This window comes from Stylophora pistillata, chromosome 5 (genome assembly GCF_964205215.1).
Source record: "Stylophora pistillata chromosome 5, jaStyPist1.2, whole genome shotgun sequence".
Taxonomy (NCBI): domain Eukaryota; kingdom Metazoa; phylum Cnidaria; class Anthozoa; order Scleractinia; family Pocilloporidae; genus Stylophora; species Stylophora pistillata.
This window is the reverse complement of record NC_142523.1, coordinates 31,029,959-31,057,339: the sequence shown is the minus strand read 5'-3', so window position 1 is coordinate 31,057,339 and position 27,381 is coordinate 31,029,959. Positions and strand designations below refer to the sequence as shown.

General features: G+C 39.6%; 1 protein-coding gene, 1 long non-coding RNA gene and 2 pseudogenes across 3 annotated transcripts in view; 2 read left to right on the top strand and 2 right to left on the bottom strand.

Annotated features, from left to right (window-relative positions):
* The window catches only part of LOC148731419 (uncharacterized), a 387,633-nt pseudogene that overhangs the window by 142,718 nt on the left and 217,534 nt on the right, over nt 1-27,381 (top strand).
* The window catches only part of LOC148731420 (neural cell adhesion molecule 1-B-like), a 284,150-nt gene that overhangs the window by 45,716 nt on the left and 211,053 nt on the right, over nt 1-27,381 (top strand). The window lies entirely within an intron of this gene.
* Nucleotides 10,351-22,818, bottom strand: LOC148731433 (uncharacterized; annotated as a pseudogene). The gene is made up of 3 exons (XR_016001633.1): nt 22,633-22,818; nt 18,678-18,749; nt 10,351-18,095 (listed from the first exon to the last, which is right to left on the bottom strand). The product of XR_016001633.1 is annotated as an uncharacterized LOC148731433 (transcript).
* Nucleotides 25,170-27,283, bottom strand: LOC148731432 (uncharacterized). Its single transcript, XR_016001650.1, has 2 exons — nt 26,150-27,283; nt 25,170-26,071 (listed from the first exon to the last, which is right to left on the bottom strand). It is a non-coding gene; the product is annotated as an uncharacterized LOC148731432 (long non-coding RNA).

Below are 27,381 nucleotides of genomic sequence, written 5' to 3'. Positions count from 1 at the left end.
CGATCACTTCACTTTGTGAAGTGACAAACGAAGAGATTTTGCCAAAAGGCGAAGATTTTAGCTCAGAGAAATCGCTTACCAGTCTGTTTTGTAATCGCTCGAATGGATCGGCATCATCTGGTTCATTCGAAGAGTCAGAACTAGCCTCACTGTCGTAAGGCTCAAACACCATTAATGGTTCAGTTCCATGAGCGTCTGCACTCCCGATCACCCCCGCGATTAATCCGAGAAGGAAAACTCGAATCTCTAGAGTCGGACTCCATTACGATCGCTCGTATGTTTTTCAGTTCTCCTTTCTACGTCATTGATCACGTGTTTAACTTAGCCTGCGAACAGGCTCCCGGCCTGGAGGGCGCGAAGCAGGGGAAGGAAGGGGAAGGTTTCTGTGTCCCCACTTCTGATTGAACGGGGAGCCTGTTCGCAGGCTATGTCTAACTAGGAGCCATTTCAACTTCCGGTCTTTGAATTGAGTGAATTTCGCGCTTTTGCAACAGGATTTTAATCAAATGAAAGGTTTTAGGGAACTTTTTCCTCTTCCAGTAGTCGTTTTGGCAAAAGATCTACATTTTAATTAAATGTTAAAATTTGGTGGAGAGTATTCCTTTAATGCCTGAGTATTTAAATGCTAGACCATCGAAAGTCACGAAGATTACAGATTACTCCGTGAGGTAGATATGATAGGAGATGGGAATGAAAGACGGAAAAAGGGAGAGGGTACCAGACTATCCCCCTCCCGTGCAGTTTCTCCCCCCCCCCCTCCTTCCCCAAGTTACACCTGCCACAAATTGTGAAACAAACTGTCTTTGATTTATCAAAAACGATCTTTTGAAGTTTAATTTTTTTGGCGTGAACGAAAATGAGGTATTTAGTGTTACAAAAGATCCTTGAAATTGTGGGGTTTTGTGTGTCTGTGTGTCTGTGTGTCTGTGTGTGTGTGTGTGTGTGTGTGTGTGTGTGTGTGTCTGTGTGTACCGCCATGTTTGATCGTGTGTTTCCCGCCATGTTTGATCGCCATGTTTGCTAGTAGAAAGATATCGAAACCAAACTCAGTGTTTTTTGTAGCTTTACCTGAATAACAGTCGGCCGGTTGAGAAACCAACAGTTTGCCCTTCTTTAGCTAAACTTTGTTTTAGCTATCTTCGATTCAGCTAAATTTTGAGAACTGCGTCAACAAGGTTTTATGCTAACAATGGACAACACTATGAAACATCCCATTTATGGACAAATTTAGATTGTCGAAAATCTTGGGAGACCCAAGGAAGACTTCGATTAGCCCTCTACGCTCCCTGAACATCGGTAGGCATGTTTCCCATACTCATGGTAGTGACGCGAAGAAAAATTGTTTTTACAATCCAGAGCTTCATTCAGTTGAGATCATTGTCTTTTTTCTCATAACCGTAGCGTTTGATTTAGAAGTGATATTGTAAGGGGAAATTAGATGTTAGTGACTGACGTTCAAGGGTTTTTCAACCGGCCCAATTTATTTCCAGTTATGTTGATTCTTTATTTCGAAACATGATATCAACGTATTTGTTATTCTTGATTAATCCTTTATTGTACATACAATATTTAAAACCGTAGTGAGCAGCCTTTTTTCCAGCAGGGAGCTGGGGAGCAGGGATTGTGTAGTGGTGAGACCACTCGCCTCCCACCGCTATGGCCTGGGTTCAATTCCCGGATCTAGCGTCACATGTGGGTTGAGTTTGTTGATTCTGATCCTTGCTCCGAGGGTTTTTCTCCGGGTCCTCCGGTTTTCCTCCCTCAGCAAAAACCAACATTCCAAGTTGTGTCCCCAATTAGCTTCAAGCTAAATACCCCTGACACATTAATAAAGTTTTATTATTATTATTACTTATTATTAGGGAGCGCGATCGTCCTCCCTCTGTGACGCTTTTTTTCGGTCACGCAACATTGATTTTGCACCGATGTGTGACGGAGAAAGTGGATCAAAAAATCGGGCTTTCTCCAAGATACATATTGAAATAATGATTGGAATAGAGAATTTCTTTCAAATCGCTTGTAAATACCTTGAAGCTAAAACAAATAGAAATTGAAAAGATTCAGTGACTGTTTAGATCCTTCCTAGTGTTAAGATGTTTAGCATGAAAATGATCGCATACTGCAAGGGTTGACCCTACAAATGGGGTATGAAACATTTTAGTGTGTTTCATGGAGAATTCCGTTGTCTGAAATGTCCCATGTAAAGAAGTGGGGGCTCCTTTTCAGGAGGTGAACTAACGTGAAAGATACATTGGATACCTTTAGTTTCGCGCTATCGAGGTGATGGCAGTTTCAACTGAGACAGAGATGAGAGCGGGGTAGTTCTGTCCAGGAGCTCAATAACGGCGTAATTTTTTCTAGTGTTACACGAAAACATTTCAGCCGAAAAAATCAAGGATAAGATCATTGTATTTGTCCTTTAGAGCAATTTCAATCGAATGTCGAAAGTAATTTCACTTTCAGTTCTCACTGGCTCTTGAGAACTTTCCTTTCTTCTGATTTGCTGTTTTAAATTCCTTGATTTGGTTTCTCAACACCCGATCTGAAAGTGCTCCGATTCAAAATTACTGGAATGAATTCAACATTTGTGAAAGGTCAGGTGCAAAACATCAAACATTAAGTTACAACCAAGTAATCTGTCGCTACTTTTCATTCACTTTCATCAGCATGGCAAGAAGCTCATTTTGTATCATAACATAACCAAAGTAAAGCGCGCGCTCTGATTGGTCAGTTTAGCGTCCCCCATTTGCCCATGGGTGTACGCTGCTGGCGTGAGCAAATGCAAAGACTATTTTTCCGCGCGCGCTTGTTTTTTCTGGTCATGTAAGATTTGTTAAATAAAAGGGAACTCCTTAGCTACAATGTATTAATGTTATGTTATAAAACAGATGGTAAACACCACAGCGTACACTATTGAGTCATGGATGCACTTAGGAGGTTTGCTAGGCACTCAAGAAGCCAGAGTCACTCTCGGATATCGCCTCGAGCGACTCTTACGCTTCTTTCGTGCTTAGCAACCTCCCGCGTGCATCCATAACTCAATAGCGTACGCTGTGGTGTTTACCATTTGTTAAATATCTGAGATCCACTGGCATCAAATCTTTCACAAATTTTCTCCTCTTAGAAAACGAAAGAATCAAACGAACTGAACGTTTCCAGTTGAAATCCCAGCGCCCGTAATCTTCACTCAAGCAGTCTGCATCCTTATCGGAAATTTCTCCTTGCATCAGCCATAGGTCTGTATATAACTCCCTCATTTATCCTTCATGGCAGCGATGGCTGACTACAAACTACCCATTGTATCTCTGATTATTTTTAATAATTACTGTTTTTTTAAACCCCTCTAACATCAAGCGACTTCTCGTCTAGTTCCTCGTTTCCGGCGATAAAACTGTCTTAGTTGCTATAATAGGGACATTAAGATACCTGGACGGCTGACCGGAAGTAATTTTACACGTGTAGACTGTATTGCGCATGTCTGCACAACACGTGTTGCCGTCCAGTTGTTGTCGAGGACTTCGGAATTAGAGTTTTGCCGTCCACAAGTGAACGTAAGCACATTTGACGAGCATTTCTTTTAAAATTCATTATTTTTCAATTGAAAAGGCTGTCCTTACTGTTATTTCTTGTTTTGATAAACAAAAGTTAAAAAATTGAAGTGTAAAATACCATCGCGAATGAGTGTTTGTTTGCTGCGCTTCGCAGTGATGGCGAATATGTCAACTAAACTTGAATGAAATTGAATTTTCTGGCATCTGTTTCCAGAATCATTTTGCTCACTCCATGTATCACGTAAATTACTGCTATTCACCATAAATGTTCAGCCATAAGTTAAATTCTTCGTACTCGTAGTATGGCAGCTTTAAGTTAACTGGCTTATTAGCTTCGTACAGAAAGAGGAACTCTTCGTCGGTCAGTAGATTTTCTTGGTAAACAATAACAATCATTTCGCGAGTCTTTTTAAAATATGCCATGATTTACGAACAGAGCTAGAAACTTCAGGTTCGCTGCCGTCCTCCGTTCAAACAACCCGCTCCTTAGCGTAGAAAGTTTCTCGCCAAGAACGTCGGTTTCGGCCCAGTCCTCCGCGCCTAATATTACCGTCCTCGAGGTCAGCCGTCCAGGTATCTTAAAGTCCCTAATGTTTTTTGTGGACCGCTTTGATCTTCTTTCAATTTATGCATTTACAATATTTTCGACCTTTGCTTTTCGGGCACGAACAAGAAACGAAAAAAGGTGTCGTTTGTGAGCATGTTCAGCGTTATCTAAATAATCACGTCTCCCTTTGTCGTTTGCTAAATAAGAGTAACAACATCTTTATTTTTTTTGTGATATTGTGGTCGCGGGTACGGCGACACACTGGTGACCGTCATTTGGTAAAATATAGACTGGACTGGACTACTTTTTGGACGATTTTTTGGAGTATTTTTTGTACCATTTCTTCGACCACTTTTCGGACCATTTTATAAGGAAAGAGGCACACCTTTAGTACTCGGGGAGGGATGGGTGCAGTCGGCAAGTACTGAGGGAGGGGTGGGGGAAGACTGTCATTACTCAAGGAGGGGTGGTAGGGTGTTGTAATTGTAAACACTTCTGGTTAATGGAGCTTTAACTCGATCGTAATATATATTTTAATCGGTTTTTCGACTGACTTCTCCTACATCAACATTTTGCGCTGGGCCGCGGCGTTTCTTTAAATTTTTAGCCATGCGAAAGCGAAACTGCAACGTAAACACTGGACTTCAATTCGTATTGAAAATATCGCTTTTACTATCGATCCTCCACTGTTGAGTTATCTGGCATAGGTTATGCGTGTGCCTTTCGCCGACTTGCGCACCGTCAGTTTTCCTTTGTGTAATTACCAGATGTATCTATCTATCTTTTGTCATTAGTGTTGACGAACGAGATCACAGAATTTCCTTTCCTTGGCCCTTGACTTTAGCCGTAAATAGAGAATTCACAAGCGCTATCGCAATTTTAATGTTTGTACGTTTACTATATGAAATCATTATTGGTACAATCGTACAAAGCAATATTCTCTCAGACCTCGAAACAGCAGACCGCAGACCGCAGACCGCAGACCGCAGACCGCACACCTCGAGAACGCACACCTCGAAAAACGTGTATACAGTGTGTAATTACCAAATTTATCTCTCTTCCTTCTGTCATTGATTTTATCAGACGAGATATCGGAATTTCCGTTATGCGAAAGCGAAACTGCCACGTAAACACTGGACTTTAATTTATATTTAAAATACTTTGTTTACGATCCTTCACTGTTGAGTTATCCGTGTGCCTTTTGAGTCGACTTGTGTGTGCACTATCAGTTGCTTTACGTTTTCCTTTGTGTATACAGTATGTTATTAGTGAATATATCTATCTTCCTTTTGTCAGTGATCTTATCAGACGAGATCACAAAATTTCGCACAACACCGAAATACCTAGTTAAACAATAGAGTGTTTCTGACGAGGAACTATCAGCTGTTAGCTGCCCCGCGGAAATTTTATGTTCTTAAAAGAAATATTTGCTAGTTTTAAGAACATCAGATTTCCAAGGGACAACTATCAGATCGATAGTTCCGAGACATAAACACTATTTTCTTTATTGTTCACCACTAAAATCTCTTCCGCTTGCCAGTTTAAAAACAATCAACAATTATTACGATCGAGTAAAAGCTCCATTAACCAGTAGTGTTTATAATTACAACCACTTACCACCCCTCCCTAAGTAATAACACTCTTCCCCCACCCCTCCCTCAGTACTTTTCGACTGCACCCACCCCTTCCTGATTACTAAAGGTGTGCCTCCTCCCTTATAAAATTGTCCAAAAAATAGTCCAAAAAATAGTTCAGTCCAGTCCATATTTTACCCTGTGCAAGTTCCGAGATATAAACACTCTATTGTATTAACTGTTTACCACTAGATTTTCTTCCGCGCGCCTGTTTAAAAACAATCAAAACCTGCTAAATGCACTCGAGACACTCGATTGTCCCAAAATTGATTTCATATAGTAAACGTACAAACGTAAAAATTGCGATAGTGCTTGTGAATTCTAGTCAAGGGCGAAGGACAGGGAATTTCGTGATCTCGTCTGATAACTTCAATGACAAAAAGAAGATAGATAAATCTGGTAATTACACACTGTATACCCAAAGGAAAACTTATGGTGCACAAGTCGACTCGAAAGGCACACGCATAACCTACGCCAGCCTAGTAACTCTACAGTGGAAGATCGTAAACGCGATATTTTCAATAAAGATTTACGTCCGGTGTATACGTGGCATTTTCGTATCACTAGAAATTAATGAAACACCGCGGCCCAGCGCAAACATTTTGATTGAAGGCAGTCGAAAAACCGATCAAAATAACCTGTATGATCGAGTAAAAACTCCATTAACCAGTAGTGTTTACAATTACAACAACCTACCACCTCTCCCTGAGTAACAAAACTCTTCCCAACCCCTCCTTCAGTACTTTTCGACTGCACCCACTCCTCCCTGAGTACTAAAGGTGTGCCGACCCTCTTATAAAATGGTCCAAAAAATCGTTCAAAAAAATCGTCCAAAAAATCGTCCAAAAAACAGTCCAGTCCAGTCTATATTTTACCCTATACCATTATTATTCCACAGAAAATTCCCTCTAAGAAATAATCGAATAGAGAAGGCTTTAAATAACTACCTAACCATGTTTTTTGGAACTTAAGTTCTCTTCTGGTTTTCATATCAGTACGAACTTTGTGTTACGTCCGCAGTTTTTATTTTTGTGTCCAGCAGTCCTTTTCAATAAGTTTTGTGTACACAACTTGTTTACCCATAACTTGCCACCTTCATACTATATTGAGCTTTTTGCCTCCGATAAACGTTTTCGCGTATGTTATTGTGTTCGTGTGATCATAAGTTTTAATTGTTCATTATTTTATAGGAAACTGTTATTTTCCAGTTAAAAACTATTTCGGGAAAGATTTGAAAGCCTTTTGTATGTTCCCGTTAACCAAGCCACTATTTGACCCGACTGATAATAGGTTCTGCCATTTTGATAACGAGCCTAGGAGATATTTTGTGCAAGTGCTGATAAAAATAGATTATTTGCGAGCTTAACGATTGGGAAATCGATGAGTGTTCCATGCGTCATTTCTATTGTGAAAAATAGTAAAACTCTGTACGAAGGTCAGGTTAGAGTTGACATCAGGTGATATGTCAGCTTGATTTATGTTTGTTCTTTCGCTTGAAACTAACGAACTCTTTTCCATTCCAGATCTTGTTCCTCTCACGTTTGGTGTCACATGTCCAAAAAACCCCATGTCATCTTATACTGAACGAGAAAAAATTTTATCGTCGGTTACCTGCACGAAACCGGTTGCTACGGACAACTCATGATCAGCAAATCCACCAACCTCCTCAATCGTTCAATAAAGGAATCGCGTTATTCTGTATCATGCAATGGACCAATCAGGAAACAATGTCACTTGTAACCTCACCATTGAAATCACAAGTGAGTTTTCTTCTCATTTCTCCTTGGCCACCACTGGTCTAGTTGGAGGCGCGCTCGGAATCTAGGATAATTGACTTGTTTAGATAACTGATCATTTGCTGTCCAAAATCGAAAAATCGGCCCCTTTCTCAAAAATCACACACTACCGTCAAAATTAAAAAAAAAAAAATATAATACACGAGTTTCCAAATTTAAAAAATTGGCCGCAAGCGTCCAAAATCAGAACTCGGCCGCTACATTACTTACCTTGGAAGGTATCAAACAACAACAACCATATGAAACATATGTATGAGCTGCGGTTAGGAAACGTATATGTGCACGATCCTTCGCAGTAAAGCACTATTTGAGCAATAGTGAAAATCAGACCTGAAAAAAAATTTCAGGCCTGTACGGGATTCGAACCACTGACCTCTGCGATACTAGTGCACATATACGTTTCATAGCCGCAGTTCATACATATGTTTCATATGTTTGTTGTTGTTTGATTTATCATCCACGGGTTTATGTCGAATTAATTTGATGGCCTGCTCTCAGTTGGCTTGTTAGCTCAATTGGTAGAGCGCTGCACTAGTATCGCAGAGGTCAGTGGTTCGAATCCCGTACAGGCCTGAAATTTTTTTCAGGTCTGATTTTCCCTATTGCTCAAATAGTGCTTTACTGCGAAGGATCGTGCACATATACCTTGGAAGGTATGTTAATATAAATCATGCCTCATGATCACCATTCTCGTTCCTTCTAGTACATTGTTACCTCCTTGATTTTTAGCCTCATGCACCAGCAAACTACAATCGTCCAAAAATCTTAGGAACACCACATCATTTTCAAATAAAGACAACAAAATTATCATATTTCTACTACTTATTGTTGTAAACATAACATTTCTTAGTATGCGACTCTGTAAATTATCAACTTCACGAGCAGGACAATTGCAGGATAGTCTGTTCATACCTAGTAAAAAAAAAAATAGAGTGCTTCTCAATTTGGCGACTTTGATGGCTCCTGGGTGACTTTAGCTCCGAGGTCTAAGGTTAGAGGTCTGGTTCAAGCCCCAGGGCAGACTAACACTCAGGGTCTTGATATAACTCAGGAGCATGCGCTACTTTTGCTATGACATCTGCAAAGGGTTAGACATTCTAGTCTTCTTAGAGAAGGACAATTAACACAAAAGGCCCCGTCTGCTGCATCTTCTGTGTACAAAAGAGCAGGTGCACGTTTAAGTAGCTCATGACTTTTCGCAAAGTGTAGAGAATGTAGCTCCCGATGTTGTGGTGTCGCCTTGTTATTGTTTAAAACAAGCCTCCATTTAAACCTTTTATGTTCCTCTTGGGTTCATCCATAATTCGTGATCTATGATTTACCCTGCCTACATATTCGGGCCATCGAATCTCAGCCCAAGACGTTCTTATCAGTTTAAATTCAGGTAGCCCTTGTCTCGAAACACTAGCCCTTAATTATCCATTCAAAGTGCTTTGAAAAATGTTTTCTACTTTTTACCAAAGTTTCCACAACAATTCATCGAAACACGATATATTAATCATTCAGACACTGATTCAAATGTTAATTTGCATTCTGCTTCATCAAAATTGCCTCATGGCACCGATGGCATGTACCTTATCAATGATTGGTGAAGCTATTGTTGTAGGGATTACGGCTAATTTTGTGCCGGACAAGTAGGTGGGATAAACATTTACCAAAATTTGAACTACCGACTGTTCCCTCTTAAGAACTTACTCATTGTTAAGGGGGTATAAGAATTAAATATCACGTTTACTTTTTAACCTTAGACTTGACCGCATGAAATAAACAATTGTATTCTGCATAATATATCTATGGGTCCCCCTTAGGGTCACTTTGATAGTTTCATACGGCCAAGTAGTCTTGAGGTAAATCCGAGCGCTGTGATTAGTTTTTACTCGGTTCGGATTTTGCCATACGGACCGTTTTCGCGGAAACTGTCGTAGGCCATGTATTCCGACGTATTGTTATGTAATCGCGTGCACGCATGCGCCGTTCAGTAAGTCACCACGAAGTTTTTTCTACTGGCTTTTCCTCCATGTTTGTTTTAAACTTTTACCGTCGGTTTTCCTTAAATAAAGGATCAATTTTTTTTCAAATTGCAATGCGCCTGAACACCGTGTATTTTTGTTCTCGAAAATCGGCAAATTTTGGTCAGACTGCCCTCTAATAAATCATTTCTTATTAACCTCACTTGCTCAAAGTGTCCTGGGGCATATTGGCCCTCATTGGGTTTGGATGGACCGAACGCTGCAGGGTCTGTACTGCCACGACCTATAAGTGTGATGGAGAGTTGCAAATTCATGATAAAACATGCTTTATTTTTTGTGGGTGTTGTGCTTCTTTGCTCTATCCATTTTAATTTGCGCGACGAAAAGCCATTTTCAAAGCTGTGAGGTTTTCCTCTTTTCACAAATGTTCACAATTCAAAATGAAAAAGGTCAAGAAGAACATTGCAATCGAAAGCTTCAGAAAACACATAAGTTGACTGTTTTATGATCGAACAAAAGTCCATGTGACTTGTCTACGTCTTAAACAGAGTCATTAAACCGGAGGGAACGACGTACACGGCAACCTCACCAACGGATCTAAACCAAAGATGTACATAAAGATTTTTGGCCCGGGGGAGGGGGAAGAAAAATGAAACAAGCGCCTGGGATACACAACTGAAGCCGCTGCTAAGGTTTGGCATTCTCTTCGAGTTTCACCCAGTATAATAAAAAACAAGATAACGAGCTTGCCAAAGGAGTGACGCTAAAACAAATCATGCTTGAATAATCTGGGTGGGGAGGGGCCACTGCACGCTCCAAAAGTAAAATCGAAAGATAATAACCACACAAGTATCTATTTGATGCAAAAACATGTCCGTGTATTTGAAAAAAACATCATCTATTACGATCTCACATTTGACCGCAAACAAATATATAAACTTATGTAAGCTCTCACAAAAGGCTAATGTATATATAGTCCGTCATTATTCTAAAGATCGGTGAACTGAGATGCACTGAGTCGAAATCAACCATTACTAGACCTAATCATCCCGATTAAACGAAGCTTCTCGTACACTCTGTAGTTAACGCGCGACATTCATCTAAGAATGTATGAGAAAATAATAGATAAAGCGTTTATGTCTCCACTTCAACGAAATTTCAAATTCTAAGGTAATATCACAAAGAGTCTCTTAATCTATTACAATACTTTGAAACTTCTCAGACTGAGATCTACAGTGCTATTAAGTCCTGAGCTATTCATTTGGAAACCTTGTCAATTATACTCCTTACAGGAGGAGCCTGTTTTTAGTTTAAGTTCCATCAAATATAAAACATAACGAAACCACCAGGCTATCTTTTACTTTATAAATTTACGTTGCTGATAAGAAGAGAGTGATATGTACACAAGCCAATCAATCAAAAGTCATAATTCAGAAGAAGCAGCACTATATGGCGATTCATAAACGATTTTGTCCTGAACGTGGGACTTCAAGCAAGGAAACGTCTTTAACCTGTCTCCGATCACAGAGTTTGCAGATCAGGATACAAGAAGCTCAAATGATATCAAATATAACGAAAATATCAAAACGGTCTAGATTCTGGCGAAACTTCTCCAGCAAAGGGACAGCAACGTCTAAAAAGAATTAAAGGCCTTCGCCGTTTTTAAATTAGCCCAGTTTCTAGACTATCTACAACTCCATCTTTTCTTCTTTTCAAAGCAGCTTAAACCTTAATTCACGACGCACCTCCTTTTCTGTTGTAGCCGAGAGAAGTTCCTCCTGACCTCTCGTAACCTAACATGATCTTGACGGTATCTCAAATAAAAAATTACCAGTGCACGATCAAGACAATGCTTGGCCTCTTGGAGTTCCCTCAGGTCCCTGTGCAAATTACCCAGATTGTTGTAATAGGCTGCAACATCAACATGATCGGGTCCAAGCTTCTTCAGACGAATCTCCAGTAATTGATTATAGTAGTCTTTTGCTTGATCTGTTTCGCCCAGCGCTTTGTGTAAAATACCCAGATTGTAGTAAGAGGTTGCAACATCAACATGATCAGGTCCTAGCTTCTTCAGACGAATCTCCAGTGCACGCTTATAGTAGTCTTTTGCTTGATCTGTTTCGCCCAGGTCACTGTGTAAACTACCAAGATTGTTGTAAGAGGCTGCAACATCAACATGATAAGGTCCAAGCTTCTTCAGACGAATCTCCAGTGCACGCTTATAGTAGTCTTTTGCTTGATCTGTTTCGCCCAGGTCACTGTGTAAACTACCCAGGATGTTGTAAGAGGCTGCAACATCAACATGATCAGGTCCAAGCTTCTTCAGACGAATCTCCAGTGATTGATTATAGTAGTCTTTTGCTTGATCTGTTTCGCCCAGCGCTTTGTGTAAAATACCCAGATTGTTGTAAGAGTTTGCAACATCAACATGATCAGGTCCAAGGTTCTTCAGACGAATCTCCAGTGCACGCTTATAGTAGTCTTTTGCTTGATCTGTTGCGCCCAGTTCACTGTATAAACTACCCAGATTGTTGTAAGAGGCTGCAACATCAACATGATCAGGTCCAAGCTTCTTCAGACGAATCTCCAGTGCACGCTTATAGTAGTCTTTTGCTTGATCTGTTTCGCCTAGGTCACTGTGTAAACTACCCAGATTGTTGTAAGAGGCTGCAACATCAACATGATCAGCTCCTAGCTTCTTCAGAAGAATCTCCAGTGCACGCTTATAGTAGTCTTTTGCTTGATCTGTTTCGCCCAGGTCACTGTGTAAACTACCCAGATTGTTGTAAGAGGCTGCAACATCAACATGATCAGGTCCAAGCTTCTTCAGACGAATCTCCAGTGCACGCTTATAGTAGTCTTTTGCTTGATCTGTTTCGCCCAGGTCACTGTGTAAACTACCCAGGATGTTGTAAGAGGCTGCAACATCAACATGATCAGGTCCAAGCTTCTTCAGACGAATCTCCAGTGATTGATTATAGTAGTCTTTTGCTTGATCTGTTTCGCCCAGCGCTTTGTGTAAAATACCTATATTGTAGTAAGAGGTTGCAACATCAACATGATCAGGTCCTAACTTCTTCAAAAGAATCTCCAGTGCACGCTTATAGTAGTCTTTTGCTTGATTTGTTTCGCCCAGGTCACTGTGTAAACTACCCACATTGTTTTAAGAGGCTGCAACATCAACATGATCAGGTCCTAGCTTCTTCAGACGAATCTCCAGTGCACGCTTATAGTAGTCTTTTGCTTGATCTGTTTCGCCCAGCTCACTGTGTAAACTACCCAGATTGTTGTAAGAGGCTGCAACATCAACATGATCAGGTCCAAGCTTCTTCAGACGAATCTCCAGTGATTGATTATAGTAGTCTTTTGCTTGATCTGTTTCGCCCAGCGCTTTGTGTAAAATACCCAGATTGTTGTAAGAGGTTGCAACATCAACATGATCAGGTCCTAGCTTCTTCAGAAGAATCTCCAGTGCACGCTTATAGTGGTCTTTTGCTTGATGTGTTTCGCCCAGGTCACTGTGTAAACTACCCAGATTGTTGTAAGAGGCTGCAACATCAACATGATCAGGTCCAAGCTTCATCAGACGAATCTCCAGTGATTGATTATAGTAGTCTTTTGCTTGATCTGTTTCGCCCAGCGCTTTGTGTAAAATACCCAGATTGTTGTAAGAGGTTGCAACATCAACATGATCAGGTCCTAGCTTCTTCAGACGAATCTCCAGTGCACGCTTATAGTAGTCTTTTGCTTGATCTGTTTCGCCTAGGTCACTGTGTAAAATACCCAGATTGTTGTAAGAGGCTGCAACTTTAACATGATCAGGTCCAAGCTTCTTCAGACGAATCTCCAGTGCACGCTTATAGTAGTCTTTTGCTTGATCTGTCTCGCCCAGGTCACTCTGTAGACTACCCAGATTGTTGTAAGAGGCTGCAACATCAACATGATCAGGTCCAAGCCTCTTCAGACGAATCTCCAGTGCACGCTTATAGTAGTCTTTTGCTTGATCTGTTTCCCCCAGGTCACTGTGTAAACTACCCAGATTGTTGTAAGAGGCGGAAACTTTAACATGATCAGGTCCAAGCTTCTTCAGACGAATTTCCAGTGCACGCTTATAGTAGTCTTTTGCTTGATCTGTTTCGCCCAGCGCTTTGTGTAAAATACCCAGATTGTTGTAAGAGGTTGCAACATCAACATGATCAGGTCCAAGCTTCTTCAGAGGAATCTCCAGTGCACGCTTATAGTAGTCTTTTGCTTGATCTGTTTCGCCCAGGTCACGGTGTAAACTACCCAGATTGTTGTAAGAGGCGGAAACTTTAACATGATCAGGTCCAAGCTTCTTCAGACAAATTTCCAGTGCACGCTTATAGTAGTCTTTTGCTTGATCTGTTTCGCCCAGGTCACTGTGTAAAATACCCAGATTGTTGTAAGAGGTTGCAACATCAACATGATCAGGTCCTAGGCTCTTCAGACGAATCTCCAGTGCACGCTTATAGTAGTCTTTTGCTTGATCTGTTTCGCCCAGGTCACTGTGTAAACTACCCAGACTGTTGTAAGAGGCGGAAACTTTAACATGATCAGGTCCAAGCTTCTTCAGACGAATTTCCAGTGCACGCTTATAGTAGTCTTTTGCTTGATCTGTTTCGCCCAGGTCACTGTGTAAAATACCCAGATTGTTGTAAGAGGCTGCAACTTTAACATGATCAGGTCCAAGCTTCTTCAGACGAATCTCCAGTGCACGCTTATAGTAGTCTTTTGCTTGATCTGTCTCGCCCAGGTCACTCTGTAGACTACCCAGATTGTTGTAAGAGGCTGCAACATCAACATGATCAGGTCCAAGCCTCTTCAGACGAATCTCCAGTGCACGCTTATAGTAGTCTTTTGCTTGATCTGTTTCCCCCAGGTCACTGTGTAAACTACCCAGATTGTTGTAAGAGGCTGCAACTTTAACATGATCAGGTCCAAGCTTCTTCAGACGAATCTCCAGTGCACGCTTATAGTAGTCTTTTGCTTGATCTGTTTCGCCCAGGTCACTCTGTAGACTACCCAGATTGTTGTAAGAGGCTGCAACATCAACATGATCAGGTCCAAGCCTCTTCAGACGAATCTCCAGTGATTGATTATAGTAGTCTTTTGCTTCATCTGTTTCGCCCAGCGCTTTGTGTAAAATACCCAGATTGTTGTAAGAGGTTGCAACATCAACATGATCAGGTCCTAGGTTCTTCAGACGAATCTCCAGTGCACGTTTATAGTAGTCTTTTGCTTGATCTGTTTCCCCCAGGTCACTGTGTAAACTACCCAGATTGTTGTAAGAGGCGGAAACTTTAACATGATCAGGTCCAAGCTTCTTCAGACGAATTTCCAGTGCACGCTTATAGTAGTCTTTTGCTTGATCTGTTTCGCCCAGCGCTTTGTGTAAAATACCCAGATTGTTGTAAGAGGTTGCAACATCAACATGATCAGGTCCAAGCTTCTTCAGAGGAATCTCCAGTGCACGCTTATAGTAGTCTTTTGCTTGATCTGTTTCGCCCAGGTCACTGTGTAAATTACCCAGATTGTTGTAAAAGGCGGAAACTTTAACATGATCAGGTCCAAGCTTCTTCAGACAAATTTCCAGTGCACGCTTATAGTAGTCTTTTGCTTGATCTGTTTCGCCCAGGTCACTGTGTAAAATACCCAGATTGTTGTAAGAGGTTGCAACATCAACATGATCAGGTCCTAGGCTCTTCAGACGAATCTCCAGTGCACGCTTATAGTAGTCTTTTGCTTGATCTGTTTCGCCCAGGTCACTGTGTAAACTACCCAGATTGTTGATAGAGGCTGCAACATCAACATGATCAGGTCCAAGCTTCTTCAGACAAACCTCCAGTGCACGCTTATAGTAGTCTTTTGCTTGATCTGTTAGGCCCAGGTCACTGTGTAAATTACCCAGATTGTTGTAAGAGGCTGCAACTTTAACATGATCAGGTCCAAGCTTCTTCAGACGAATCTCCAGTGCACGCTTATAGTAGTCTTTTGCTTGATCTGTTTCGCCCAGGTCACTGTGTAAATTACCCAGATTGTTGTAAGAGGTTGCAACTTTAACATGATCAGGTCCAAGCTTCTTCAGACGAATCTCCAGTGCACGCTTATAGTAGTCTTTTGCTTGATCTGTTTCGCCCAGGTCACTGTGTAAACTACCCAGATTGTTGTAAGAGGCTGCAACTTCAACATGATCAGGTCCAAGCTTCTTCAGACGAATCTCCAGTGATTGACTATAGTAGTCTTTTGCTTGATCTGTTTCGCCCAGCGCTTTGTGTAAAATACCCAGATTGTTGTAAGAGGTTGCAACATCAACATGATCAGGTCCAAGCTTCTTCAGACGAATCTCCAGTGCACGCTTATAGTAGTCTTTTGCTTGGTGTGTTTTGCCCAGTTCGTTGTGTACAATACCCAAGTTGCTGTAACATGCTGCTTTTTTCAGGTCCTCTTCTTCGTGACTTGTTTCAATCATTTTTAGCTGCAATTTATAAAAGACTAACGCTGCTCCAAACTCACTGTGGTCATGGCACATGTCACCGATGGTGCAAAGGCCACCAGCGTAAGAACTCAAAGACTTAAGTGCTCTTTCGTAGAATTCTGGCTTTTCTCTTCTAATTACCACTTGTTCAAGTTTTAAGCTTAACATCTTTAAATGGGGAGCTAATTTTGTTCCCACATCAATGGAAGCTAATTTTTCAAATTTTGAGAATGACATTACAGCCCCATATACCACTTTGTAAACTTCATCCTTTGTCCAATCTTTCGTCGCAGATTTAATAACATCGTGAACAATACCATGAGCTCGAATATAGACACCACTCACTTTTTCTTCTTCTTCCTTTTCTTCTTCCTCTTCTTCTTTTTCTTCAATCAGCAATAATGAACATTGATTCATTCTCATTCTCATCATATCTTCATCTTCAAAATCTTCATCTACTGCTCTGACGTACTCGATAACAGCTTCTTGAAGGATCGGCTGTAATGCACACACAGAGAGAAAATTGAAGATGTGATGGAAAATTATATCGTCCACCATCGCCCTTTCGACAGCGAGTGTTATTACTTTGGTCATGGAGTTTGGATAGCTTGGATTGCTCTCAGCAAGTCTGATTTCAGTAGTACTTCGTTTCCCCTCTTCCAATTTCTTCAGGTAGTCGCTCCAGCCAAATTTCGAGGATACCTTACTCTGACGAACTTGTCGCACATACGTGGCTGCAGCCGCTAGGGCAAGTGGCTGGTAGTCTAATACCTTAGCAACTTCTTTCTCTATGTTATTAATTGGGATATCAGAAAGAATGCTCAGCAAAGAGCATGCGTCGTTAGGTTGCATTCCTGCGCTGACGGAAAGGTTTTGGACGGAAGAGCTTGTTAACGGCATAGACGCAGTGCCCTGCGTTGTTATTAGCATCTGGCCCCTTGCCCACACCTCGTTTCCTGCATTAGGCAAAAGACCGCTTGAAAGAGAGTTCCCATTATCAACTACCACCAGCCATGAAGTGTAATGCTTAATTTTTGCACTTATTAGGGACTTGAGATATGAAATCTTGTCGTCTGTGTTCAAATCCTTCGAGCCGTAAGTGTTTGTTATTTCATATCCGGGACATTTGCAATGTTGATCAAAATCGACATACGAGTTCAAAATTGTTTCTGGGCTTTCAGCATTCAGTGTCATGACAAATGAAGCTGCGGAAGGTGTTTCTTTCACTTCGTCGTAGAATCGCTTGGCTGCTAAACGGGCCAGCTGAGATTTGCCACTTCCTGGATTTCCTGACAAATACAGTATACTCATCCCATCATCGGTGCGTTTTAATGTTTGCAGGTTTCGCATAATTTCATCAACTTCAGATTCTCGAGCAGCGATGAGGTGTGTTGGTTTAGGAGGGAGAATGCAAAATGGAGAGACATCTGCGTGTAACTGTTCTTGCAAGGCAAGCCTCTGTTCTTCTTTTACTTGAAGTACCTTTTCTTTCTCTTGAAGTTCTTTTTCTTTTCCTTTAAGTTCCTTTTCCTTCTCTTTAAGTTTTTGTCTCAGGTCGTTAACCTCCCTTAAAACTTTACTTAACTCCTCTGTGGGGAAGGCTGTTTGATTTTGGACTTCATTTATTTTTAATGTGGGAAGACCGAGGGCGACGAATGCAGTTTTCACCCGCGATATAACAATATTGAAATCTCCGTCAGAGAGTTGGCCTGCTTCGTCATGTGCGATTTCATTCCGAATATTTCTTATATCATCTATGTTTGATCGAACCACTGAATTGAGACCGTGGATACAATCTGAAAAAAGAATAGCGTAAAAGAGCATGGTACAATCCCATTCAGCTCTATCGCCATTTTTCATGGTTGATAACAGCCGTGCGTTTTTCCTTCTGTTCTTTAGGGACTCCCCATTCCAAAAGTCCTGTCCATTTTTAGGTTGATCTTTCCATTCTCCTAGTCTTGTCTTGTGGCGACTGTCCCATTCTTGTTTAAAGATTGTTCGCAGACCCCCTGTTATAATATCAGTGACAACGTAACAAATCCTGAAGTAATTTAGCTGCTCTTCCGTGTATTCAAATGCAGCGGCCATTTCTTGTTTGAACCTGCGCAAAACCAAAGTTTTGTTAATGGGCATCAGGGTTGTCTTTGCAAATAGTATATGTGTCAAGATCTAGCGATACGCGCTTAGACATGTTTTTTTTTAGGAAAGGGGTGGGTCAGAAACAAGGAAGTCTATTTCCTTTATTCACAGGGTGGAGTTAAATTGACGCCAGGACTAGGGATATGAAGGAAAATTGAGCAGCAAAGAATCAAGGCTACTTTTTAACAACTTCACACCATTTTTTTTTCTCAATTTAATTTGAATGTATCAACAAAGTTGAAATGGTAAATTGGCCACCGTTACGATTTTAAAAGCTGACGTTTCGAGCGTTAGCTCTTCGTCGGAGCGAAGGGCTAACGCTCGAAACGTCAGCTTTTATAATCGTAACAGTGGCCAATTTACCATTTCAACTTTGTTGATATATTCAAATTATTTCGTTACCCCCACCGACGCAGCCCCAAACAGTTTCTTTAGAAACTATCAGCCTTTATTTTTTTGGCTCATCCGAAGAAGCAAACGAAGTTAACTCTGATTTTACTAATTTTTGTTCAAATATGCGACTTAAGGAAAATCGATCACCTACCTCGTCAATTCCGCGTTAACTTTCCTGCAAAAACTGATACCGCACGAGTCCCTCGTCAGGTAATGAATTTTCCTATAATAAAGAAAATGTTTAAAGCATCAGGAATACTGTCTAAGTCTGAGAACTGATGGTCAAAGTCAATAATTTCTAAGCTATACGAATTTTTTTCCGTCTTCTCAGTTTATCTTTTTTGCGTTCGAGGTAATTAGTTATGATAATCTTACTTAATAAGGTCTCTTAACATTGAATTCCATTCTCTCAGCTCACTTTCTAGTGATCAAAAAAGGATCGCTTCTCACTTCATTCAAGTATGATAGCGTTAGGTAAAAACCAGCCATCACTCTTAGATAAATACTAGAGAACTTTGCCAACCTGAGCCGAAATAAATTCCCAGCGTACTGTATAAAATGATACACACCACACGTGACGGTTAACTTTAATTTACGTCAACTCGTGAAATGAGGTCTCTTCACGAATGGAAATTATCACTCTGATTCTATAGATCGATAACAAAACCAAATTCAGAGAAAAAAGTTATCTGGAACTCACTTGAATCAGTAACTTAGATAATACATACCGTTCTGGAAGTTTGGGAAACCTTTGGAGTACTTAAACTGTCTGCGTTCAAAGGTTGAATAGTTAAGAATCACATGCATTTAAAGCTGCACACAGCAGCATATCCGGTGTTTTATGTATCATAAGCTAAATAACGCTGGCATTGTGATTGGTTCTTACCAATGATCGACTGGAGGACAGACGCATTTATCATATAAGACAATCAGAATTCTAGCGCATTAGATCATATCTACATGTATTTCGCGCTATATAAGTAATAATAAATTGAATAATAGATCATCCATGATGCCGTGGGTCTGTTTAGTAATAGATCACAGAAGACGTCAAAATAGTAAGAACATCAGTGACACACTCTGCTGTGCCTCACGTGACACTTTTGTCATCTATTATTGAACAGATACATGGCAACATGTCATCTATTTTTCTTTTGTTTGAGAAGTATTAAGAATAGTTTGTTTTGATTTCTGATCCATCACCTCTTACCGCAAAGTAACACGGAGATTTGAACGACTTTGATCTGATTAGTAAATGAATATTACAAATTCTCATGCTGTTCGACAATCTAGACGGCTCCTAACAGCGGAAGGAAGCCTTCTGCATTTAGTGCTGCCACAGATCTGCTCTGGGTTTCTGTTGCTTGAGGTTTCTTTCGCAAGAATTTTCAAATCTATTTGCTTTTTGTTCACGGCGTATGTAACTGTTATCAGTCAAGGCTTACTTTCACGGCAAGTGATCTGTAATGAAAGATAAGTGAAAATGACAAAACGGGGTCTGTGTTAAAAGTTGGTAGAGAGACAGAATTCTTTCCAGCCTGAGCCAAGAGATATATTTGACATAATAAGCGTTCTTTTATGCAATATTGACGTTTGGAACAAGTTTAAGAAGACATTTCACGAAAAGCACTTTTGTTGAGGGGTTTTACCACTCGCTTGGCAAATTAACAAGAGGTACTGAAACTCTGTAATTTTCTTCTTTATTCTCTCTCTTGTTCCACTGCTTATTTCTACTACTTTCAGCAAGGAGTGCTTCAGTATTAAATACAAAAATCACAGACATGTTTGGGCTAGCTAACCGTGGGAACTTCCAAAACATGATGTTCAGTGTGGGTAAAACTCAAGGTCAGTTTTACCAACTCAAACATGACCACCTAGCAAACTAGTTATCTTCAACCATAACAAAGGATTAAAATGTCTAGCACGGTAAGTGCTGAGCCAAGTTCAAAATAGCACGTAGGGGCGAAAAGGCGAGACTTAATAAAACAAAAGGTACACCTGAAAATGCTTGAAATAACGAGCCTTGAAAACGCTCTACAACACTTGTTTTTTTCGCTATTTATTTCGTTTCTTCTTCATCTCACGGACATTAGTTCTCAAAGCTTCAAAGGCTTTGGCAGTTTGTTCGCAGCTGGATTATCTCACTGAGTTCTGGAACTATCACTACAGTGCTGGTATACTGTGGCAATGCAGTGCTGGTATACGGCGGCACTGCAGTGCTGGTATACTGTGGCACTTCAGTGCTGGTATACTATGACACTACAGTGCTGGTATACTGTAGCACTAAACAGAGTTTAATCTCTTGAGGTCCTCTTATCTCTTCCACCTCTAGTCCTTAAAATGGATGATTCTCCCAGCAAAATTTTTGGAGTTTTAATGAAGTTGTGGCAGCCGTAATCCGCTGCTTTTTGCCCCTTGCGTTTTTCATAATTACTGTCAACTTTGCTAAACAGTTCCGTCTTTTGTTCATTTGATACGGTCAGCATATTAGACAATGGATCGTATCAGTTAGAGTATCAAAAGAACGTAAGGTCACAAACATCTCTTTTCTAACCTAAAGCGACGATAGCAGAAGTCGCAGTGCAATTTTATCTTTTTGCTAAAATAGTTTTCTGTATTACGCTCCTTCTCCTGCGGCGTGTTTCGTATCAAGATAAGTATTCTACAATGTTCGCTTGCTTCTTTTTCGTTTGAAACGAGTTGTATCTGCTACGCATAACTTTCAGGTAAGTGAATTAAAGTTTGCTTCACGTTGTCAAAGTTCTAGAAACTTTTCGTGGGGTAATAATACTTTATCAGCAATAAAGAATATATGCTGCTTTCTGTAGTCAACAAAACACTTGAGGAACTCGCATGCGAAAGCTAATCTGGCTTCGTCGCAATGCACATAAATCACGTCTCTAGGCAAGACAGCACAAGAGACTTCGAGAGATTTCATTGGAAGGCCGCACAATACTTATAAAGCGATGATCGAATAATTTTGACGCCATATCAATGGGCCATTTGAACTGCTTTTGTTTTGCTGAAGTAAGAAAGACAGGTTTTTGGGTTACGTCAGTTAAGAGAAAATAGTTTGTATTTTCCTGGTTACTTTTCTTTACACTCACTCAAACAAACTTTGATCGTTCAAAAATGATCAACTTGAATGAAAGGATGACTTAAACTGAAAATAGAGCTGGTAAAGACCTTCTTCAGCTTGAGCTAAGAAATCCATTTGAAATAAGAAGCAACCTGCTTTGGAGTATTGAAGATATTCGGTGCCCGACCAAACATAGAAGTTCTTTTGTTGAGTTGATAAACTCAGAATATTAGATTAAAGAAATTACAAAGCATAACAAAATAACATCAATAACATTTTCACTGATGTAGGGGAATTTGCGTTAAAGAAGATGGGAGAAATCACGGTTAAATTTCATCTTGTTACGGTCTCATGAAGCTCCTTCTCTTCTAATATAGCAATTCTAGGAAGTAGTTTTCGTTTGAAAAGAGTTATATCTGCTACTCATAAATTTCATGCAAATGAAACTAAGGTACTTGCTCCTGTCAAGTTTTGGAAACTTTTTGGTGGTGATTGATCATCTGCGATAAAGAATATAGGCTGCTTTCTGTAGTCAACAAAACACTCGACGAACGCGAAAGCGAAAACTTCTTTGGCCTTCAGGCAGAACACCTTATCTACCTCCCTAAATAGCTGCACTCTGCAAGTTTAACATCAATTGTTTTACTGATAACTATTGAATTTGCTTTGGTTTGATTCTTTGTCCATCATCTCTCCGCAGCAAACAACACTAGGATGTGCCTCGACACGTTAACCTTCATTATTTTTCGAAGTTCTTTCGCTCTACAAAAGTCTGGAAAATTCGTCATTAAGTTGGGTACGATAACCTTACTTAGCGTGGAAGAAGTGAGACGGGGGGGGTAAGATTGAGCTTACCCCATCCCCACTCCCTCCCTGTTCACATTAAAATACAATTCCATATGTATTATTTGCTTCTATACCATTCCGAAAGAATATTGTACACCGCACCGCAATGCGCTATATAATAAAATGCGCTATATATAAAATAATAAAGTTGTTACAATCATTATCATTAAGTGATAGTTACCTCCAAATGTGATTCACATGAAATCGATGCCAGTGATTTGTCCAACATACACAAATAGAAACACTGAAACAAAAAATGCGTGCGTAAGACTACGCAATCGGAAAGAGAATAAGTAAGAAAGAAAACGGACGCAAGGACAATATGAGCTATTTAGAAGCTAATAACCAAGAACATGAAAGTGAAACTGATTAGTTACATACTGTGACCTTCAGAAATAATCTCTGGACATTGCATCATTTTTTATGGCACCTTTAAAGCCACAAACGTCAGACTTGCGATTTCTGCGCTGATCCGTTGAGTTTATGAGCAGAGCTACTTAATGGGGGTTGAGTCAAATTATAGAGCAAATCTAAATTCTGTTCGAGAATGTGTTGATCAAAGTCCTTTTCAGAGCAGCAACAAGGATAAGACTCCACAGTTAAGCCTCTGTAGAGAATGTAAATATCTCTTGTCTGAAACAACTACTAAAATCGGTTCTGAACTTCGTTTAGGCGTCAAAATTCCAACCAGACAAGACAAGAAACTTAAAATTGCTCATCCGCAACCAGCCTTCAACTTGTAAACAGGAACACGAAACTGAAACCAGTGTGTTACCTATTGTGACCTTAGCCTTGAAATAATAATCCCATGACACGCGTCTTTTAACAGCAAATGCGCTGATCCGTTACGTGTAAATAGAACTATTTCATCGGAATGGGGGACGTTGGAGGAGGTAAGTCAAAAAATGAAAAAGTGGTAGAGCAAAGCACATCAGTTCTTCCCCGGTCCCTTAGGCAATATTTCAAGAAATTCTCGAAGCGGTTCTATTAATACAAAGCAGATAAAGGGCAACATTAGGGGAATACTAAACGTTGAATGATTTACCGCCTGCTCTCGTGTTTGGTGTGATATTTCAAGTAATAGGAGTCAGTAAGTAATCTTGAACAGAGGTCAACCATATTCGAATGTCCTCTTCTAGAACATTCTGATTAAAGTCCCTTTACCGAACGGCATTGTAACAATTTATGAAGTAAAAAATGATAAAAGCACTAAACTAAGCCTTTCACCGAAAGGAAAATTTTTGAACGAACAGTTTAGTATTCAGTTCACCGGTTATCTTCAGCGAAAACATTCAGCATTTTCTTTATAGTAAAAGTTCACACATATGTTTCATATGTTTGTTGTTGTTTGATTTATCATCTACGGGTTTATGTCGAATTAATTTGATGGCCTGCTCCCTGTTGGCTTGTTAGCTCAATTGGTAGAGCGCTGCACTAGTATCGCAGAGGTCAGTGGTTCGAATCCCGTACAGGCCTGAAATTTTTTTCAGGTCTGATTTTCACTATTGCTCAAATAGTGCTTTACTGCGAAGGAAAATAGAAACAGCAGCACAACAACACGCCAATTCCGTTCCGCTTCGCATACTTCTGTCACGCACTCCTCGCAAATAAAATCCGCGAAATTCGCCCGCACTGAAATAACAGTTTGGCGTGTTGGATAATAAATAACTCATAAGACATTTGGTTGAGTAGTATCGCTGAGTATTTTTACGAGTTGTGCCGCATTTTGACGAGCCCGTAGGGCGAGTCAAAATACAAATAACGAGTAAAAATACTCAGCGATACTTCACAACAAAACGTCTAAAAAGATATATATACTTCGCGAAATGAATGAAGGACAAATTCCCAAATTGTTTTCTACAAAATGAAATCGACTTAGCTGTTGGTAAATGTTTAAAATGGAGCAGGCCTAAATTCGTTCATAGAGCCGTTAAGTATAACACTTCGCGCACACGAGCATGGATTTGTGACAAAACTCTTAATGGTTCGTACACTGAGTTATAGTCTTGTTGTATACAGACACTTAGTTGCTTCTCAATCTAGATTACAAATGATCTAGTCTTACCTCTTTGAGGATTTCAGGGGCTATTGAAGCTTTGCATCGATGTATTTCTCCAGAAAAAAAAGCAAGACTCCTTTCGAAGGTGAACAGGGCACCAAACCGAAAGCCACTAAAGATTATTGCGAATCATACCTGATGACACAGTGTCTATTTTTACACCTGATCTGCGCGTGATCTCATCAGAAATAAAACAGCAGAAGATTGACATGCTGGGTAAGGTTATAGGGTTAGGAGTGGGAGGGTCATTTAGGAAGTTTCATTGTTTTGGGCTTCAAAGACAAGCCAACCTATTACAGCAGTGCTTGACATGTTTGACAAGTTATTTTTTTTTCGAAGGAGCGCTTTGTTCGTTGGCGAAAGTTAAAATGTCCGTCGAGTTCACACTGCCTTTAAGTCATCGCTATATTCAGGGGTGGTGACTTGCGTTGAGTCGGAGGGGAAGAAACACTGTGCCCGTGATAGAGCTACTAGACAAGTATTATTATAAGTGGCCCATTATACGTTAAAACAAATATTTATAAACGGAAAACGCAGTTTTTCACCGGAATAAAAGGTCACGTTAACCGGTATCTTCGCAGAGGAAGTCAACAAAAGACCTTTATTCTACTCCTTACGGGTAATTAAAAAGTTATTTAAACAGAAACTTTCCACCGCTATCATGATGGCCAATAACTTTTATTAGGCTTTCTAATACAAAAGAAGTCAATTTTTGGTTGGCGCTCTTTAAAAGATTGAAAATAGAACTATTTTTTTCTTTTTTTTAATGGGTTCAGTTAGTCCGAGAGTACATAGAAAACAGTGCACATCTGAAAATCATTCATTTAGAATCAATAAAAATATCCTTTTACAAGAGGAGGTAGAGAAATAAATTTACTTTTCAGTTTTAATATGATCTGCATGAAAGAACATAAAGGTGAAAAATCCACCTTGAAAAGTATTTAATAAATCTTCTGGAGCCTTGATTCAAGGCTGGTATCCTTAACAAAGTTGAGAAATTCATTCCTGCTATGAAATATTTGCTGATTACTTTCCTAGTCATTGCCACATTTTTGTCACCATTTCTGGCCAATTTCTGCCTGAAGAACCTGTTCCGGACAATCAGTTTGTAAAAGGAAGCATAATAGCAAACAGCGCTCGTAAAGCAGAGTAGTGAAAAAGCGAGGGAGGCTTGGGTCGAGTCACTTAATGAACCCGACCCAGGCCTCCCTCTCTTTTTCTCTTTTCAGTTCCAATCTTCGCTCCATTTTACCAACTGAATGCCTGGAACAGGCCAATGCCTGAAACACCCTGGTGTCATTCTAAAGAATTATTTTTGTCTTATCAGCATTAAATTGAAATAATCTAATGTCATACAGAAAGTGAGCCATAAATTTTGGCCACCGAAGTTTATGGGGCCGTCTATTTTCTTCGTGCTTCTTAATTACGTAGATTTTTTCATGTCATTTAGTAATTTGGCTAATATGGCGAACGTATCTCTTCCATTCTTTAACCGCGATTCAGCGTACTGGCTAAGACTTGCTTGCAGGCTCAACACCCTTTGCTTCTTGTAACGGATCATCTGCATTAAAAAAAAAAAAAAAATTTAAGATCAGTTAAATAAAAAACACTGCTTATTATTACTGGTATTGTTATTTACCTCTTTTTTTGCAGCTTCTGAAATTGAATTGTATCCTTCCTCTGCTTCTTCTTTGGCGTTTTGAAGCTGATAATGGAAAATGCACAAAAACAATTTGGTAATCTTCCATTCTAGCATTCGACATGATTCTTCAGAACCTCAACATGACCTTCAAGTGATAAATGTCTATTGCAAGTATATATCCCTTACGAGAAAAGTGCCTATTTTATATCTATTTTATATCTATTTTTCAAACTATTTTCTACCTATTTTTTGTGTATTTTTTCTCTATTTTCCAGACTATTTAAAAGCTGTTTTTTAACTATTTGAAAGCTATTATTTTGAAACAAAAAATAGTAAAAAAATAGTCTGGTAGGCAAGTCATAGCTGCTGTAAAAATAGCTTTAAAATAGAAAAAATGCACATGCAATTCACTGATAAAATAGTATTAAAATAGCATTAATGAAATATTAGTTTTAAGATAAAATAGACATAAAACAGGGATAAAATAGAAAAAAAAAAAACAAAAACAGGATGTAAGTACATTTAAAATAGACAAAAAATAGGAATAAAAGAGGAAAAAACTTGAAAAAATAGGAATCAAATACCTATAAAATAGACATAAAACAGGGATAAAATAGACATAAAACAGGGATAAAATAGTCAAAATAAGGATAAAATAGGCATAAAAACAGGGATAAAATAGGTCCTAATGTATATGTCATGTAGGGTTAAAGGGTTTAAAATAGCGGTTCGAGTGTATGGATCCAGAATAAGGTGGCTATAAAATAGGTTGAAAGTAGGTGAAGATCAAAAAAGCATATCCCAATCCTCAGCCTAGGATTATCACTTTTGTGTGTTAAGTTGTAGCAATTTTTCCATTGCAAATGATTTAATGATCAATACTTCATATGTTTATGCAACATCCTCTCTCTAGACTAGATTGCATGCATTACATGAAATTAAAAAAAAAATTGACACTCAGGAGAGACCAAGTTTTAAACAATGCCATTAATTTACTCCAGTCTTTAATCTGTATACAAAGGAAGTGACAACAAGTACTTTCAGTTTACATAGAAATGATAGGATACAAATTTTTTCATAAAATAGAAAACAGAATTAAAGTAGAATTAAATTTTAAAAAGCAAAGTTTGTCCTTGCATTTAGATAGCTACAGTGGCTTCCTCTTTGTGGTTTCCCTATGTTTCACTGTTTTCCTGTACTCTGAAATAAAAAAAAACAACAGAAATGAT